This window comes from Engystomops pustulosus, chromosome 2 (genome assembly GCF_040894005.1).
Source record: "Engystomops pustulosus chromosome 2, aEngPut4.maternal, whole genome shotgun sequence".
Classification (NCBI taxonomy): Eukaryota; Metazoa; Chordata; class Amphibia; order Anura; family Leptodactylidae; genus Engystomops; species Engystomops pustulosus.
The window spans coordinates 197,964,202-197,978,250 of record NC_092412.1 but is presented as its reverse complement, the minus strand read 5'-3'; the positions used below and the strand labels follow the sequence as shown (position 1 = coordinate 197,978,250).

Genomic DNA, 14,049 nt, shown 5'->3' with positions numbered 1-14,049 from the left:
GGTACTTTAGACTTTATGCACCCAGAAGCTTTCTTGGTCTGTCTAACAGTAACAACCTAAAATGTGTTTTTCATGTAAAAACTTTTGATCCATTCTTAGTGTACATAACAGAAGCATGTTTGAAATCAGAACTGAAAATCAACAATTAAATTGGCATTTCTATACCTCCGAGAAACGAGTTTTAGCCATTCTCAGTTTCATAGACTACGAAATCTATTAAAATAAATGTCAAAACATAATGTTTCCATTGGCTCCCGATTCATACGTTTTATGTCGAAACTGGGAATCTTGGAGACTGAGGTTGCCATAAGTTGAAAGCCGAGAAAGAAACGGTTGGCAAAAGCGGCAAATTTCAACATTCAGGATTATACTTTCAGGGATCATTTCTACAGTTGTTTGAGAGATGAATGTGCTTGAAAGTGTCCAAACCCACCTTCCACGATGATGAGTTTTTGGGCTTTCTTCTGAGCATGAAGGCAGTTGGCAGCTCTGTTTTAGGCAGTGGTTGCCTGCTTTTGATGACTGTGCTCTTCTTTTTCCAAAAGAAGCAGCGGAGGAATGCTTATTCAGAGTGGACATTTCTATGTGAAAAGCAGTTTAAAGCACAAAAAAATAGCTATTGGTACTTTAGACTTTATGCACCCAGAAGCTTTCTTGGTCTGTCTAACAGTAACAACCTAAAATGTGTTTTTCATGTAAAAACTTTTGATCCATTCTTAGTGTACATAACAGAAGCATGTTTGAAATCAGAACTGAAAATCAACAATTAAATTGGCATTTCTATACCTCCGAGAAACAAGTTTTAGCCATTCTCAGTTTCATAGACTACGAAATCTATTAAAATAAATGTCAAAACATAATGTTTCCATTGGCTCCTGATTCATACGTTTTATGTCGAAACTGGGAATCTTGGAGACTGAGGTTGCCATAAGTTGAAAGCCGAGAAAGAAACGGTTGGCAAAAGCGGCAAATTTCAACATTCAGGATTATACTTTCAGGGATCATTTCTACAGTTGTTTGAGAGATGAATGTGCTTGAAAGTGTCCAAACCCACCTTCCACGATGATGAGTTTTTGGGCTTTTGTCTGAGCATGAAGGCAGTTGGCAGCTCTGTTTTAGGCAGTGGTTGCCTGCTTTTGATGACTGTGCTCTTCTTTTTCCAAAAGAAGCAGCGGAGGAAAGCTTATTCAGAGTGGACATTTCTATGTGAAAAGCAGTTTAAAGCACAAAAAAGTAGCTATTGGTACTTTAGACTTTATGCACCCAGAAGCTTTCTTGGTCTGTCTAACAGTAACAACCTAAAATGTGTTTTTCATGTAAAAACTTTTGATCCATTCTTAGTGTACATAACAGAAGCATGTTTGAAATCAGAACTGAAAATCAACAATTAAATTGGCATTTCTATACCTACGAGAAACTAGTTTTAGCCATTCTCAGTTACATAGACTACGAAATCTATTAAAATAAATGTCAAAACATAATGTTTCCATTGGCTCCCGATTCATAAGTTTTATGTCGAAACTGAAACTGGGAATCTTGGAGACTGAGGTAGCCATAAGTAGAAAGCCGAGAAAGAAACGGTTGGCAAAAGCGGCAAATTTCAACATTCAGGATTATACTTTCAGGGATCATTTCTACAGTTGTTTGAGAGATGAATGTGCTTGAAAGTGTCCAAACCCACCTTCCACGATGATGAGTTTTTGGGCTTTCGTCTGAGTATGAAGGCAGTTGGCAGCTCTGTTTTAGGCAGTGGTTGCCTGCTTTTGATGACTGTGCTCTTCTTTTTCCAAAAGAAGCAGCGGAGGAATGCTTATTCAGAGTGGACATTTCTATGTGAAAAGCAGTTTAAAGCACAAAAAAGTAGCTATTGGTACTTTAGACTTTATGCACCCAGAAGCTTTCTTGGTCTGTCTAACAGTAACAACCTAAAATGTGTTTTTCATGTAAAAACTTTTGATCCATTCTTAGTGTACATAACAGAAGCATGTTTGAAATCAGAACTGAAAATCAACAATTAAATTGGCATTTCTATACCTCCGAGAAACTAGTTTTAGCCATTCTCAGTTACATAGACTACGAAATCTATTAAAATAAATGTCAAAACAAAATGTTTCCATTGGCTCCCGATTCATACGTTTTATGTCGAAACTGGGAATCTTGGAGACTGAGGTAGCCATAAGTTGAAAGCCGAGAAAGAAACGGTTGGCAAAAGCGGCAAATTTCAACATTCAGGATTATACTTTCAGGGATCATTTCTACAGTTGTTTGAGAGATGAATGTGCTTGAAAGTGTCCAAACCCACCTTCCACGATGATGAGTTTTTGGGCTTTCTTCTGAGCATGAAGGCAGTTGGCAGCTCTGTTTTAGGCAGTGGTTGCCTGCTTTTGATGACTGTGCTCTTCTTTTTCCAAAAGAAGCAGCGGAGGAAAGCTTATTCAGAGTGGACATTTCTATGTGAAAAGCAGTTTAAAGCACAAAAAAATAGCTATTGGTACTTTAGACTTTATGCACCCAGAAGCTTTCTTGGTCTGTCTAACAGTAACAACCTAAAATGTGTTTTTCATGTAAAAACTTTTGATCCATTCTTAGTGTACATAACAGAAGCATGTTTGAAATCAGAACTGAAAATCAACAATTAAATTGGCATTTCTATACCTACGAGAAACGAGTTTTAGCCATTCTCAGTTTCATAGACTACGAAATCTATTAAAATAAATGTCAAAACATAATGTTTCCATTGGCTCCCGATTCATAAGTTTTATGTCGAAACTGAAACTGGGAATCTTGGAGACTGAGGTAGCCATAAGTAGAAAGCCGAGAAAGAAACGGTTGGCAAAAGCGGCAAATTTCAACATTCAGGATTATACTTTCAGGGATCATTTCTACAGTTGTTTGAGAGATGAATGTGCTTGAAAGTGTCCAAACCCACCTTCCACGATGATGAGTTTTTGGGCTTTCTTCTGAGCATGAAGGCAGTTGGCAGCTCTGTTTTAGGCAGTGGTTGCCTGCTTTTGATGACTGTGCTCTTCTTTTTCCAAAAGAAGCAGCGGAGGAAAGCTTATTCAGAGTGGACATTTCTATGTGAAAAGCAGTTTAAAGCACAAAAAAATAGCTATTGGTACTTTAGACTTTATGCACCCAGAAGCTTTCTTGGTCTGTCTAACAGTAACAACCTAAAATGTGTTTTTCATGTAAAAACTTTTGATCCATTCTTAGTGTACATAACAGAAGCATGTTTGAAATCAGAACTGAAAATCAACAATTAAATTGGCATTTCTATACCTACGAGAAACTAGTTTTAGCCATTCTCAGTTACATAGACTACGAAATCTATTAAAATAAAGGTCAAAACATAATGTTTCCATTGGCTCCCGATTCATAAGTTTTATGTCGAAACTGAAACTGGGAATCTTGGAGACTGAGGTAGCCATAAGTAGAAAGCCGAGAAAGAAACGGTTGGCAAAAGCGGCAAATTTCAACATTCAGGATTATACTTTCAGGGATCATTTCTACAGTTGTTTGAGAGATGAATGTGCTTGAAAGTGTCCAAACCCACCTTCCACGATGATGAGTTTTTGGGCTTTCTTCTGAGCATGAAGGCAGTTGGCAGTTCTGTTTTAGGCAGTGGTTGCCTGCTTTTGATGACTGTGCTCTTCTTTTTCCAAAAGAAGCAGCGGAGGAAAGCTTATTCAGAGTGGACATTTCTATGTGAAAAGCAGTTTAAAGCACAAAAAAATAGCTATTGGTACTTTAGACTTTATGCACCCAGAAGCTTTCTTGGTCTGTCTAACAGTAACAACCTAAAATGTGTTTTTCATGTAAAAACTTTTGATCCATTCTTAGTGTACATAACAGAAGCATGTTTGAAATCAGAACTGAAAATCAACAATTAAATTGGCATTTCTATACCTCCGAGAAACGAGTTTTAGCCATTCTCAGTTTCATAGACTACGAAATCTATTAAAATAAATGTCAAAACATAATGTTTCCATTGGCTCCTGATTCATACGTTTTATGTCGAAACTGGGAATCTTGGAGACTGAGGTTGCCATAAGTTGAAAGCCGAGAAAGAAACGGTTGGCAAAAGCGGCAAATTTCAACATTCAGGATTATACTTTCAGGGATCATTTCTACAGTTGTTTGAGAGATGAATGTGCTTGAAAGTGTCCAAACCCACCTTCCACGATGATGAGTTTTTGGGCTTTCGTCTGAGCATGAAGGCAGTTGGCAGCTCTGTTTTAGGCAGTGGTTGCCTGCTTTTGATGACTGTGCTCTTCTTTTTCCAAAAGAAGCAGCGGAGGAAAGCTTATTCAGAGTGGACATTTCTATGTGAAAAGCAGTTTAAAGCACAAAAAAGTAGCTATTGGTACTTTAGACTTTATGCACCCAGAAGCTTTCTTGGTCTGTCTAACAGTAACAACCTAAAATGTGTTTTTCATGTAAAAACTTTTGATCCATTCTTAGTGTACATAACAGAAGCATGTTTGAAATCAGAACTGAAAATCAACAATTAAATTGGCATTTCTATACCTACGAGAAACTAGTTTTAGCCATTCTCAGTTACATAGACTACGAAATCTATTAAAATAAAGGTCAAAACATAATGTTTCCATTGGCTCCCGATTCATAAGTTTTATGTCGAAACTGAAACTGGGAATCTTGGAGACTGAGGTAGCCATAAGTAGAAAGCCGAGAAAGAAACGGTTGGCAAAAGCGGCAAATTTCAACATTCAGGATTATACTTTCAGGGATCATTTCTACAGTTGTTTGAGAGATGAATGTGCTTGAAAGTGTCCAAACCCACCTTCCACGATGATGAGTTTTTGGGCTTTCTTCTGAGCATGAAGGCAGTTGGCAGCTCTGTTTTAGGCAGTGGTTGCCTGCTTTTGATGACTGTGCTCTTCTTTTTCCAAAAGAAGCAGCGGAGGAAAGCTTATTCAGAGTGGACATTTCTATGTGAAAAGCAGTTTAAAGCACAAAAAAATAGCTATTGGTACTTTAGACTTTATGCACCCAGAAGCTTTCTTGGTCTGTCTAACAGTAACAACCTAAAATGTGTTTTTCATGTAAAAACTTTTGATCCATTCTTAGTGTACATAACAGAAGCATGTTTGAAATCAGAACTGAAAATCAACAATTAAATTGGCATTTCTATACCTCCGAGAAACGAGTTTTAGCCATTCTCAGTTTCATAGACTACGAAATCTATTAAAATAAATGTCAAAACATAATGTTTCCATTGGCTCCCGATTCATACGTTTTATGTCGAAACTGGGAATCTTGGAGACTGAGGTTGCCATAAGTTGAAAGCCGAGAAAGAAACTGTTGGCAAAAGCGGCAAATTTCAACATTCAGGATTATACTTTCAGGGATCATTTCTACAGTTGTTTGAGTGATGAATGTGCTTGAAAGTGTCCAAACCCACCTTCCACGATGATGAGTTTTTGGGCTTTCTTCTGAGCATGAAGGCAGTTGGCAGCTCTGTTTTAGGCAGTGGTTGCCTGCTTTTGATGACTGTGCTCTTCTTTTTCCAAAAGAAGCAGCGGAGGAAAGCTTATTCAGAGTGGACATTTCTATGTGAAAAGCAGTTTAAAGCACAAAAAAGTAGCTATTGGTACTTTAGACTTTATGCACCCAGAAGCTTTCTTGGTCTGTCTAACAGTAACAACCTAAAATGTGTTTTTCATGTAAAAACTTTTGATCCATTCTTAGTGTACATAACAGAAGCATGTTTGAAATCAGAACTGAAAATCAACAATTAAATTGGCATTTCTATACCTACGAGAAACTAGTTTTAGCCATTCTCAGTTACATAGACTACGAAATCTATTAAAATAAATGTCAAAACATAATGTTTCCATTGGCTCCCGATTCATAAGTTTTATGTCGAAACTGAAACTGGGAATCTTGGAGACTGAGGTAGCCATAAGTAGAAAGCCGAGAAAGAAACGGTTGGCAAAAGCGGCAAATTTCAACATTCAGGATTATACTTTCAGGGATCATTTCTACAGTTGTTTGAGAGATGAATGTGCTTGAAAGTGTCCAAACCCACCTTCCACGATGATGAGTTTTTGGGCTTTCTTCTGAGCATGAAGGCAGTTGGCAGCTCTGTTTTAGGCAGTGGTTGCCTGCTTTTGATGACTGTGCTCTTCTTTTTCCAAAAGAAGCAACGGAGGAAAGCTTATTCAGAGTGGACATTTCTATGTGAAAAGCAGTTTAAAGCACAAAAAAATAGCTATTGGTACTTTAGACTTTATGCACCCAGAAGCTTTCTTGGTCTGTCTAACAGTAACAACCTAAAATGTGTTTTTCATGTAAAAACTTTTGATCCATTCTTAGTGTACATAACAGAAGCATGTTTGAAATCAGAACTGAAAATCAACAATTAAATTGGCATTTCTATACCTCCGAGAAACTAGTTTTAGCCATTCTCAGTTACATAGACTACGAAATCTATTAAAATAAATGTCAAAACAAAATGTTTCCATTGGCTCCCGATTCATACGTTTTATGTCGAAACTGGGAATCTTGGAGACTGAGGTAGCCATAAGTTGAAAGCCGAGAAAGAAACGGTTGGCAAAAGCGGCAAATTTCAACATTCAGGATTATACTTTCAGGGATCATTTCTACAGTTGTTTGAGAGATGAATGTGCTTGAAAGTGTCCAAACCCACCTTCCACGATGATGAGTTTTTGGGCTTTCTTCTGAGCATGAAGGCAGTTGGCAGCTCTGTTTTAGGCAGTGGTTGCCTGCTTTTGATGACTGTGCTCTTCTTTTTCCAAAAGAAGCAGTGGAGGAAAGCTTATTCAGAGTGGACATTTCTATGTGAAAAGCAGTTTAAAGCACAAAAAAGTAGCTATTGGTACTTTAGACTTTATGCACCCAGAAGCTTTCTTGGTCTGTCTAACAGTAACAACCTAAAATGTGTTTTTCATGTAAAAACTTTTGATCCATTCTTAGTGTACATAACAGAAGCATGTTTGAAATCAGAACTGAAAATCAACAATTAAATTGGCATTTCTATACCTACGAGAAACTAGTTTTAGCCATTCTCAGTTACATAGACTACGAAATCTATTAAAATAAAGGTCAAAACATAATGTTTCCATTGGCTCCCGATTCATAAGTTTTATGTCGAAACTGAAACTGGGAATCTTGGAGACTGAGGTAGCCATAAGTAGAAAGCCGAGAAAGAAACGGTTGGCAAAAGCGGCAAATTTCAACATTCAGGATTATACTTTCAGGGATCATTTCTACAGTTGTTTGAGAGATGAATGTGCTTGAAAGTGTCCAAACCCACCTTCCACGATGATGAGTTTTTGGGCTTTCGTCTGAGCATGAAGGCAGTTGGCAGCTCTGTTTTAGGCAGTGGTTGCCTGCTTTTGATGACTGTGCTCTTCTTTTTCCAAAAGAAGCAGCGGAGGAAAGCTTATTCAGAGTGGACATTTCTATGTGAAAAGCAGTTTAAAGCACAAAAAAATAGCTATTGGTACTTTAGACTTTATGCACCCAGAAGCTTTCTTGGTCTGTCTAACAGTAACAACCTAAAATGTGTTTTTCATGTAAAAACTTTTGATCCATTCTTAGTGTACATAACAGAAGCATGTTTGAAATCAGAACTGAAAATCAACAATTAAATTGGCATTTCTATACCTCCGAGAAACGAGTTTTAGCCATTCTCAGTTTCATAGACTACGAAATCTATTAAAATAAATGTCAAAACATAATGTTTCCATTGGCTCCCGATTCATACGTTTTATGTCGAAACTGGGAATCTTGGAGACTGAGGTTGCCATAAGTTGAAAGCCGAGAAAGAAACGGTTGGCAAAAGCGGCAAATTTCAACATTCAGGATTATACTTTCAGGGATCATTTCTACAGTTGTTTGAGAGATGAATGTGCTTGAAAGTGTCCAAACCCACCTTCCACGATGATGAGTTTTTGGGCTTTCTTCTGAGCATGAAGGCAGTTGGCAGCTCTGTTTTAGGCAGTGGTTGCCTGCTTTTGATGACTGTGCTCTTCTTTTTCCAAAAGAAGCAGCGGAGGAATGCTTATTCAGAGTGGACATTTCTATGTGAAAAGCAGTTTAAAGCACAAAAAAATAGCTATTGGTACTTTAGACTTTATGCACCCAGAAGCTTTCTTGGTCTGTCTAACAGTAACAACCTAAAATGTGTTTTTCATGTAAAAACTTTTGATCCATTCTTAGTGTACATAACAGAAGCATGTTTGAAATCAGAACTGAAAATCAACAATTAAATTGGCATTTCTATACCTCCGAGAAACAAGTTTTAGCCATTCTCAGTTTCATAGACTACGAAATCTATTAAAATAAATGTCAAAACATAATGTTTCCATTGGCTCCTGATTCATACGTTTTATGTCGAAACTGGGAATCTTGGAGACTGAGGTTGCCATAAGTTGAAAGCCGAGAAAGAAACGGTTGGCAAAAGCGGCAAATTTCAACATTCAGGATTATACTTTCAGGGATCATTTCTACAGTTGTTTGAGAGATGAATGTGCTTGAAAGTGTCCAAACCCACCTTCCACGATGATGAGTTTTTGGGCTTTTGTCTGAGCATGAAGGCAGTTGGCAGCTCTGTTTTAGGCAGTGGTTGCCTGCTTTTGATGACTGTGCTCTTCTTTTTCCAAAAGAAGCAGTGGAGGAAAGCTTATTCAGAGTGGACATTTCTATGTGAAAAGCAGTTTAAAGCACAAAAAAGTAGCTATTGGTACTTTAGACTTTATGCACCCAGAAGCTTTCTTGGTCTGTCTAACAGTAACAACCTAAAATGTGTTTTTCATGTAAAAACTTTTGATCCATTCTTAGTGTACATAACAGAAGCATGTTTGAAATCAGAACTGAAAATCAACAATTAAATTGGCATTTCTATACCTCCGAGAAACTAGTTTTAGCCATTCTCAGTTACATAGACTACGAAATCTATTAAAATAAATGTCAAAACATAATGTTTCCATTGGCTCCCGATTCATACGTTTTATGTCGAAACTGGGAATCTTGGAGACTGAGGTAGCCATAAGTAGAAAGCCGAGAAAGAAACGGTTGGCAAAAGCGGCAAATTTCAACATTCAGGATTATACTTTCAGGGATCATTTCTACAGTTGTTTGAGAGATGAATGTGCTTGAAAGTGTCCAAACCCACCTTCCACGATGATGAGTTTTTGGGCTTTCTTCTGAGCATGAAGGCAGTTGGCAGTTCTGTTTTAGGCAGTGGTTGCCTGCTTTTGATGACTGTGCTCTTCTTTTTCCAAAAGAAGCAGCGGAGGAAAGCTTATTCAGAGTGGACATTTCTATGTGAAAAGCAGTTTAAAGCACAAAAAAATAGCTATTGGTACTTTAGACTTTATGCACCCAGAAGCTTTCTTGGTCTGTCTAACAGTAACAACCTAAAATGTGTTTTTCATGTAAAAACTTTTGATCCATTCTTAGTGTACATAACAGAAGCATGTTTGAAATCAGAACTGAAAATCAACAATTAAATTGGCATTTCTATACCTCCGAGAAACGAGTTTTAGCCATTCTCAGTTTCATAGACTACGAAATCTATTAAAATAAATGTCAAAACATAATGTTTCCATTGGCTCCTGATTCATACGTTTTATGTCGAAACTGGGAATCTTGGAGACTGAGGTTGCCATAAGTTGAAAGCCGAGAAAGAAACGGTTGGCAAAAGCGGCAAATTTCAACATTCAGGATTATACTTTCAGGGATCATTTCTACAGTTGTTTGAGAGATGAATGTGCTTGAAAGTGTCCAAACCCACCTTCCACGATGATGAGTTTTTGGGCTTTCGTCTGAGCATGAAGGCAGTTGGCAGCTCTGTTTTAGGCAGTGGTTGCCTGCTTTTGATGACTGTGCTCTTCTTTTTCCAAAAGAAGCAGCGGAGGAAAGCTTATTCAGAGTGGACATTTCTATGTGAAAAGCAGTTTAAAGCACAAAAAAGTAGCTATTGGTACTTTAGACTTTATGCACCCAGAAGCTTTCTTGGTCTGTCTAACAGTAACAACCTAAAATGTGTTTTTCATGTAAAAACTTTTGATCCATTCTTAGTGTACATAACAGAAGCATGTTTGAAATCAGAACTGAAAATCAACAATTAAATTGGCATTTTTATACCTACGAGAAACGAGTTTTAGCCATTCTCAGTTTCATAGACTACGAAATCTATTAAAATAAATGTCAAAACATAATGTTTCCATTGGCTCCCGATTCATACGTTTTATGTCGAAACTGGGAATCTTGGAGACTGAGGTTGCCATAAGTTGAAAGCCGAGAAAGAAACGGTTGGCAAAAGCGGCAAATTTCAACATTCAGGATTATACTTTCAGGGATCATTTCTACAGTTGTTTGAGAGATGAATGTGCTTGAAAGTGTCCAAACCCACCTTCCACGATGATGAGTTTTTGGGCTTTCTTCTGAGCATGAAGGCAGTTGGCAGCTCTGTTTTAGGCAGTGGTTGCCTGCTTTTGATGACTGTGCTCTTCTTTTTCCAAAAGAAGCAGCGGAGGAAAGCTTATTCAGAGTGGACATTTCTATGTGAAAAGCAGTTTAAAGCACAAAAAAATAGCTATTGGTACTTTAGACGTTATGAACCCAGAAGCTTTCTTGGTCTGTCTAACAGTAACAACCTAAAATGTGTTTTTCATGTAAAAACTTTTGATCCATTCTTAGTGTACATAACAGAAGCATGTTTGAAATCAAAACTGAAAATCAACAATTAAATTGGCATTTCTATACCTCCGAGAAACAAGTTTTAGCCATTCTCAGTTTCATAGACTACGAAATCTATTAAAATAAATGTCAAAACATAATGTTTCCATTGGCTCCTGATTCATACGTTTTATGTCGAAACTGGGAATCTTGGAGACTGAGGTTGCCATAAGTTGAAAGCCGAGAAAGAAACGGTTGGCAAAAGCGGCAAATTTCAACATTCAGGATTATACTTTCAGGGATCATTTCTACAGTTGTTTGAGAGATGAATGTGCTTGAAAGTGTCCAAACCCACCTTCCACGATGATGAGTTTTTGGGCTTTCGTCTGAGCATGAAGGCAGTTGGCAGCTCTGTTTTAGGCAGTGGTTGCCTGCTTTTGATGACTGTGCTCTTCTTTTTCCAAAAGAAGCAGCGGAGGAAAGCTTATTCAGAGTGGACATTTCTATGTGAAAAGCAGTTTAAAGCACAAAAAAGTAGCTATTGGTACTTTAGACTTTATGCACCCAGAAGCTTTCTTGGTCTGTCTAACAGTAACAACCTAAAATGTGTTTTTCATGTAAAAACTTTTGATCCATTCTTAGTGTACATAACAGAAGCATGTTTAAAATCAGAACTGAAAATCAACAATTAAATTGGCATTTCTATACCTACGAGAAACTAGTTTTAGCCATTCTCAGTTACATAGACTACGAAATCTATTAAAATAAATGTCAAAACATAATGTTTCCATTGGCTCCCGATTCATAAGTTTTATGTCGAAACTTAAACTGGGAATCTTGGAGACTGAGGTAGCCATAAGTTGAAAGCCGAGAAAGAAACGGTTGGCAAAAGCGGCAAATTTCAACATTCAGGATTATACTTTCAGGGATCATTTCTACAGTTGTTTGAGAGATGAATGTGCTTGAAAGTGTCCAAACCCACCTTCCACGATGATGAGTTTTTGGGCTTTCTTCTGAGCATGAAGGCAGTTGGCAGCTCTGTTTTAGGCAGTGGTTGCCTGCTTTTGATGACTGTGCTCTTCTTTTTCCAAAAGAAGCAGTGGAGGAAAGCTTATTCAGAGTGGACATTTCTATGTGAAAAGCAGTTTAAAGCACAAAAAAATAGCTATTGGTACTTTAGACTTTATGCACCCAGAAGCTTTCTTGGTCTGTCTAACAGTAACAACCTAAAATGTGTTTTTCATGTAAAAACTTTTGATCCATTCTTAGTGTACATAACAGAAGCATGTTTGAAATCAGAACTGAAAATCAACAATTAAATTGGCATTTCTATACCTCCGAGAAACGAGTTTTAGCCATTCTCAGTTTCATAGACTACGAAATCTATTAAAATAAATGTCAAAACATAATGTTTCCATTGGCTCCCGATTCATACGTTTTATGTCGAAACTGGGAATCTTGGAGACTGAGGTTGCCATAAGTTGAAAGCCGAGAAAGAAACGGTTGGCAAAAGCAGCAAATTTCAACATTCAGGATTATACTTTCAGGGATCATTTCTACAGTTGTTTGAGAGATGAATGTGCTTGAAAGTGTCCAAACCCACCTTCCACGATGATGAGTTTTTGGGCTTTTGTCTGAGCATGAAGGCAGTTGGCAGCTCTGTTTTAGGCAGTGGTTGCCTGCTTTTGATGACTGTGCTCTTCTTTTTCCAAAAGAAGCAGCGGAGGAAAGCTTATTCAGAGTGGACATTTCTATGTGAAAAGCAGTTTAAAGCACAAAAAAGTAGCTATTGGTACTTTAGACTTTATGCACCCAGAAGCTTTCTTGGTCTGTCTAACAGTAACAACCTAAAATGTGTTTTTCATGTAAAAACTTTTGATCCATTCTTAGTGTACATAACAGAAGCATGTTTGAAATCAGAACTGAAAATCAACAATTAAATTGGCATTTCTATACCTACGAGAAACTAGTTTTAGCCATTCTCAGTTACATAGACTACGAAATCTATTAAAATAAATGTCAAAACATAATGTTTCCATTGGCTCCCGATTCATAAGTTTTATGTCGAAACTGAAACTGGGAATCTTGGAGACTGAGGTAGCCATAAGTAGAAAGCCGAGAAAGAAACGGTTGGCAAAAGCGGCAAATTTCAACATTCAGGATTATACTTTCAGGGATCATTTCTACAGTTGTTTGAGAGATGAATGTGCTTGAAAGTGTCCAAACCCACCTTCCACGATGATGAGTTTTTGGGCTTTCGTCTGAGCATGAAGGCAGTTGGCAGCTCTGTTTTAGGCAGTGGTTGCCTGCTTTTGATGACTGTGCTCTTCTTTTTCCAAAAGAAGCAGCGGAGGAATGCTTATTCAGAGTGGACATTTCTATGTGAAAAGCAGTTTAAAGCACAAAAAAGTAGCTATTGGTACTTTAGACTTTATGCACCCAGAAGCTTTCTTGGTCTGTCTAACAGTAACAACCTAAAATGTGTTTTTCATGTAAAAACTTTTGATCCATTCTTAGTGTACATAACAGAAGCATGTTTGAAATCAGAACTGAAAATCAACAATTAAATTGGCATTTCTATACCTCCGAGAAACTAGTTTTAGCCATTCTCAGTTACATAGACTACGAAATCTATTAAAATAAATGTCAAAACAAAATGTTTCCATTGGCTCCCGATTCATACGTTTTATGTCGAAACTGGGAATCTTGGAGACTGAGGTAGCCATAAGTTGAAAGCCGAGAAAGAAACGGTTGGCAAAAGCGGCAAATTTCAACATTCAGGATTATACTTTCAGGGATCATTTCTACAGTTGTTTGAGAGATGAATGTGCTTGAAAGTGTCCAAACCCACCTTCCACGATGATAAGTTTTTGGGCTTTCGTCTGAGCATGTTGGCAGCTCTGTTTTAGGCAGTGGTTGCCTGCTTTTGATGACTGTGCTCTTCTTTTTCCAAAAGAAGCAGCGGAGGAAAGCTTATTCAGAGTGGACATTTCTATGTGAAAAGCAGTTTAAAGCACAAAAAAATAGCTATTGGTACTTTAGACTTTATGCACCCAGAAGCTTTCTTGGTCTGTCTAACAGTAACAACCTAAAATGTGTTTTTCATGTAAAAACTTTTGATCCATTCTTAGTGTACATAACAGAAGCATGTTTGAAATCAGAACTGAAAATCAACAATTAAATTGGCATTTCTATACCTCCGAGAAACGAGTTTTAGCCATTCTCAGTTTCATAGACTACGAAATCTATTAAAATAAATGTCAAAACATAATGTTTCCATTGGCTCCCGATTCATAAGTTTTATGTCGAAACTTAAACTGGGAATCTTGGAGACTGAGGTAGCCATAAGTTGAAAGCCGAGAAAGAAACGGTTGGCAA

The 14,049-nt window shown here is 37.5% G+C and overlaps 22 non-coding genes across 22 annotated transcripts; all 22 read left to right on the top strand.

Moving 5' to 3' along the window:
- The first annotated feature begins 361 nt into the window (after positions 1 to 361).
- Positions 362 to 576, top strand: LOC140120327 (small nucleolar RNA U3). The gene has a single exon (XR_011853713.1). It is a non-coding gene; the product is annotated as a small nucleolar RNA U3 (small nucleolar RNA).
- A 406-nt stretch (positions 577 to 982) lies between these two features.
- Positions 983 to 1,197, top strand: LOC140120008 (small nucleolar RNA U3). Its single transcript, XR_011853440.1, has one exon. It is a non-coding gene; the product is annotated as a small nucleolar RNA U3 (small nucleolar RNA).
- A 412-nt stretch (positions 1,198 to 1,609) lies between these two features.
- LOC140120047 (small nucleolar RNA U3) lies at positions 1,610 to 1,824 on the top strand. Its single transcript, XR_011853477.1, has one exon. It is a non-coding gene; the product is annotated as a small nucleolar RNA U3 (small nucleolar RNA).
- A 406-nt stretch (positions 1,825 to 2,230) lies between these two features.
- Positions 2,231 to 2,445, top strand: LOC140120217 (small nucleolar RNA U3). The gene has a single exon (XR_011853612.1). It is a non-coding gene; the product is annotated as a small nucleolar RNA U3 (small nucleolar RNA).
- Positions 2,446 to 2,857: 412 nt separating this feature from the next.
- On the top strand, positions 2,858 to 3,072 carry LOC140120216 (small nucleolar RNA U3). Its single transcript, XR_011853611.1, has one exon. It is a non-coding gene; the product is annotated as a small nucleolar RNA U3 (small nucleolar RNA).
- Positions 3,073 to 3,484: 412 nt separating this feature from the next.
- On the top strand, positions 3,485 to 3,699 carry LOC140120280 (small nucleolar RNA U3). The gene has a single exon (XR_011853667.1). It is a non-coding gene; the product is annotated as a small nucleolar RNA U3 (small nucleolar RNA).
- Positions 3,700 to 4,105: 406 nt separating this feature from the next.
- Positions 4,106 to 4,320, top strand: LOC140120343 (small nucleolar RNA U3). Its single transcript, XR_011853728.1, has one exon. It is a non-coding gene; the product is annotated as a small nucleolar RNA U3 (small nucleolar RNA).
- A 412-nt stretch (positions 4,321 to 4,732) lies between these two features.
- On the top strand, positions 4,733 to 4,947 carry LOC140120215 (small nucleolar RNA U3). Its single transcript, XR_011853610.1, has one exon. It is a non-coding gene; the product is annotated as a small nucleolar RNA U3 (small nucleolar RNA).
- Positions 4,948 to 5,353: 406 nt separating this feature from the next.
- Positions 5,354 to 5,568, top strand: LOC140120258 (small nucleolar RNA U3). The gene has a single exon (XR_011853648.1). It is a non-coding gene; the product is annotated as a small nucleolar RNA U3 (small nucleolar RNA).
- Positions 5,569 to 5,980: 412 nt separating this feature from the next.
- On the top strand, positions 5,981 to 6,195 carry LOC140120318 (small nucleolar RNA U3). The gene has a single exon (XR_011853704.1). It is a non-coding gene; the product is annotated as a small nucleolar RNA U3 (small nucleolar RNA).
- A 406-nt stretch (positions 6,196 to 6,601) lies between these two features.
- LOC140120171 (small nucleolar RNA U3) lies at positions 6,602 to 6,816 on the top strand. The gene has a single exon (XR_011853572.1). It is a non-coding gene; the product is annotated as a small nucleolar RNA U3 (small nucleolar RNA).
- Positions 6,817 to 7,228: 412 nt separating this feature from the next.
- LOC140120342 (small nucleolar RNA U3) lies at positions 7,229 to 7,443 on the top strand. The gene has a single exon (XR_011853727.1). It is a non-coding gene; the product is annotated as a small nucleolar RNA U3 (small nucleolar RNA).
- A 406-nt stretch (positions 7,444 to 7,849) lies between these two features.
- Positions 7,850 to 8,064, top strand: LOC140120326 (small nucleolar RNA U3). The gene has a single exon (XR_011853712.1). It is a non-coding gene; the product is annotated as a small nucleolar RNA U3 (small nucleolar RNA).
- A 406-nt stretch (positions 8,065 to 8,470) lies between these two features.
- On the top strand, positions 8,471 to 8,685 carry LOC140120006 (small nucleolar RNA U3). The gene has a single exon (XR_011853438.1). It is a non-coding gene; the product is annotated as a small nucleolar RNA U3 (small nucleolar RNA).
- A 406-nt stretch (positions 8,686 to 9,091) lies between these two features.
- LOC140120279 (small nucleolar RNA U3) lies at positions 9,092 to 9,306 on the top strand. The gene has a single exon (XR_011853666.1). It is a non-coding gene; the product is annotated as a small nucleolar RNA U3 (small nucleolar RNA).
- Positions 9,307 to 9,712: 406 nt separating this feature from the next.
- Positions 9,713 to 9,927, top strand: LOC140120341 (small nucleolar RNA U3). The gene has a single exon (XR_011853726.1). It is a non-coding gene; the product is annotated as a small nucleolar RNA U3 (small nucleolar RNA).
- A 406-nt stretch (positions 9,928 to 10,333) lies between these two features.
- Positions 10,334 to 10,548, top strand: LOC140120214 (small nucleolar RNA U3). Its single transcript, XR_011853609.1, has one exon. It is a non-coding gene; the product is annotated as a small nucleolar RNA U3 (small nucleolar RNA).
- Positions 10,549 to 10,954: 406 nt separating this feature from the next.
- LOC140120340 (small nucleolar RNA U3) lies at positions 10,955 to 11,169 on the top strand. The gene has a single exon (XR_011853725.1). It is a non-coding gene; the product is annotated as a small nucleolar RNA U3 (small nucleolar RNA).
- Positions 11,170 to 11,581: 412 nt separating this feature from the next.
- Positions 11,582 to 11,796, top strand: LOC140120170 (small nucleolar RNA U3). Its single transcript, XR_011853571.1, has one exon. It is a non-coding gene; the product is annotated as a small nucleolar RNA U3 (small nucleolar RNA).
- A 406-nt stretch (positions 11,797 to 12,202) lies between these two features.
- LOC140120007 (small nucleolar RNA U3) lies at positions 12,203 to 12,417 on the top strand. The gene has a single exon (XR_011853439.1). It is a non-coding gene; the product is annotated as a small nucleolar RNA U3 (small nucleolar RNA).
- Positions 12,418 to 12,829: 412 nt separating this feature from the next.
- On the top strand, positions 12,830 to 13,044 carry LOC140120020 (small nucleolar RNA U3). Its single transcript, XR_011853452.1, has one exon. It is a non-coding gene; the product is annotated as a small nucleolar RNA U3 (small nucleolar RNA).
- A 406-nt stretch (positions 13,045 to 13,450) lies between these two features.
- On the top strand, positions 13,451 to 13,658 carry LOC140120060 (small nucleolar RNA U3). Its single transcript, XR_011853489.1, has one exon. It is a non-coding gene; the product is annotated as a small nucleolar RNA U3 (small nucleolar RNA).
- The last annotated feature ends 391 nt before the right edge of the window (positions 13,659 to 14,049 follow it).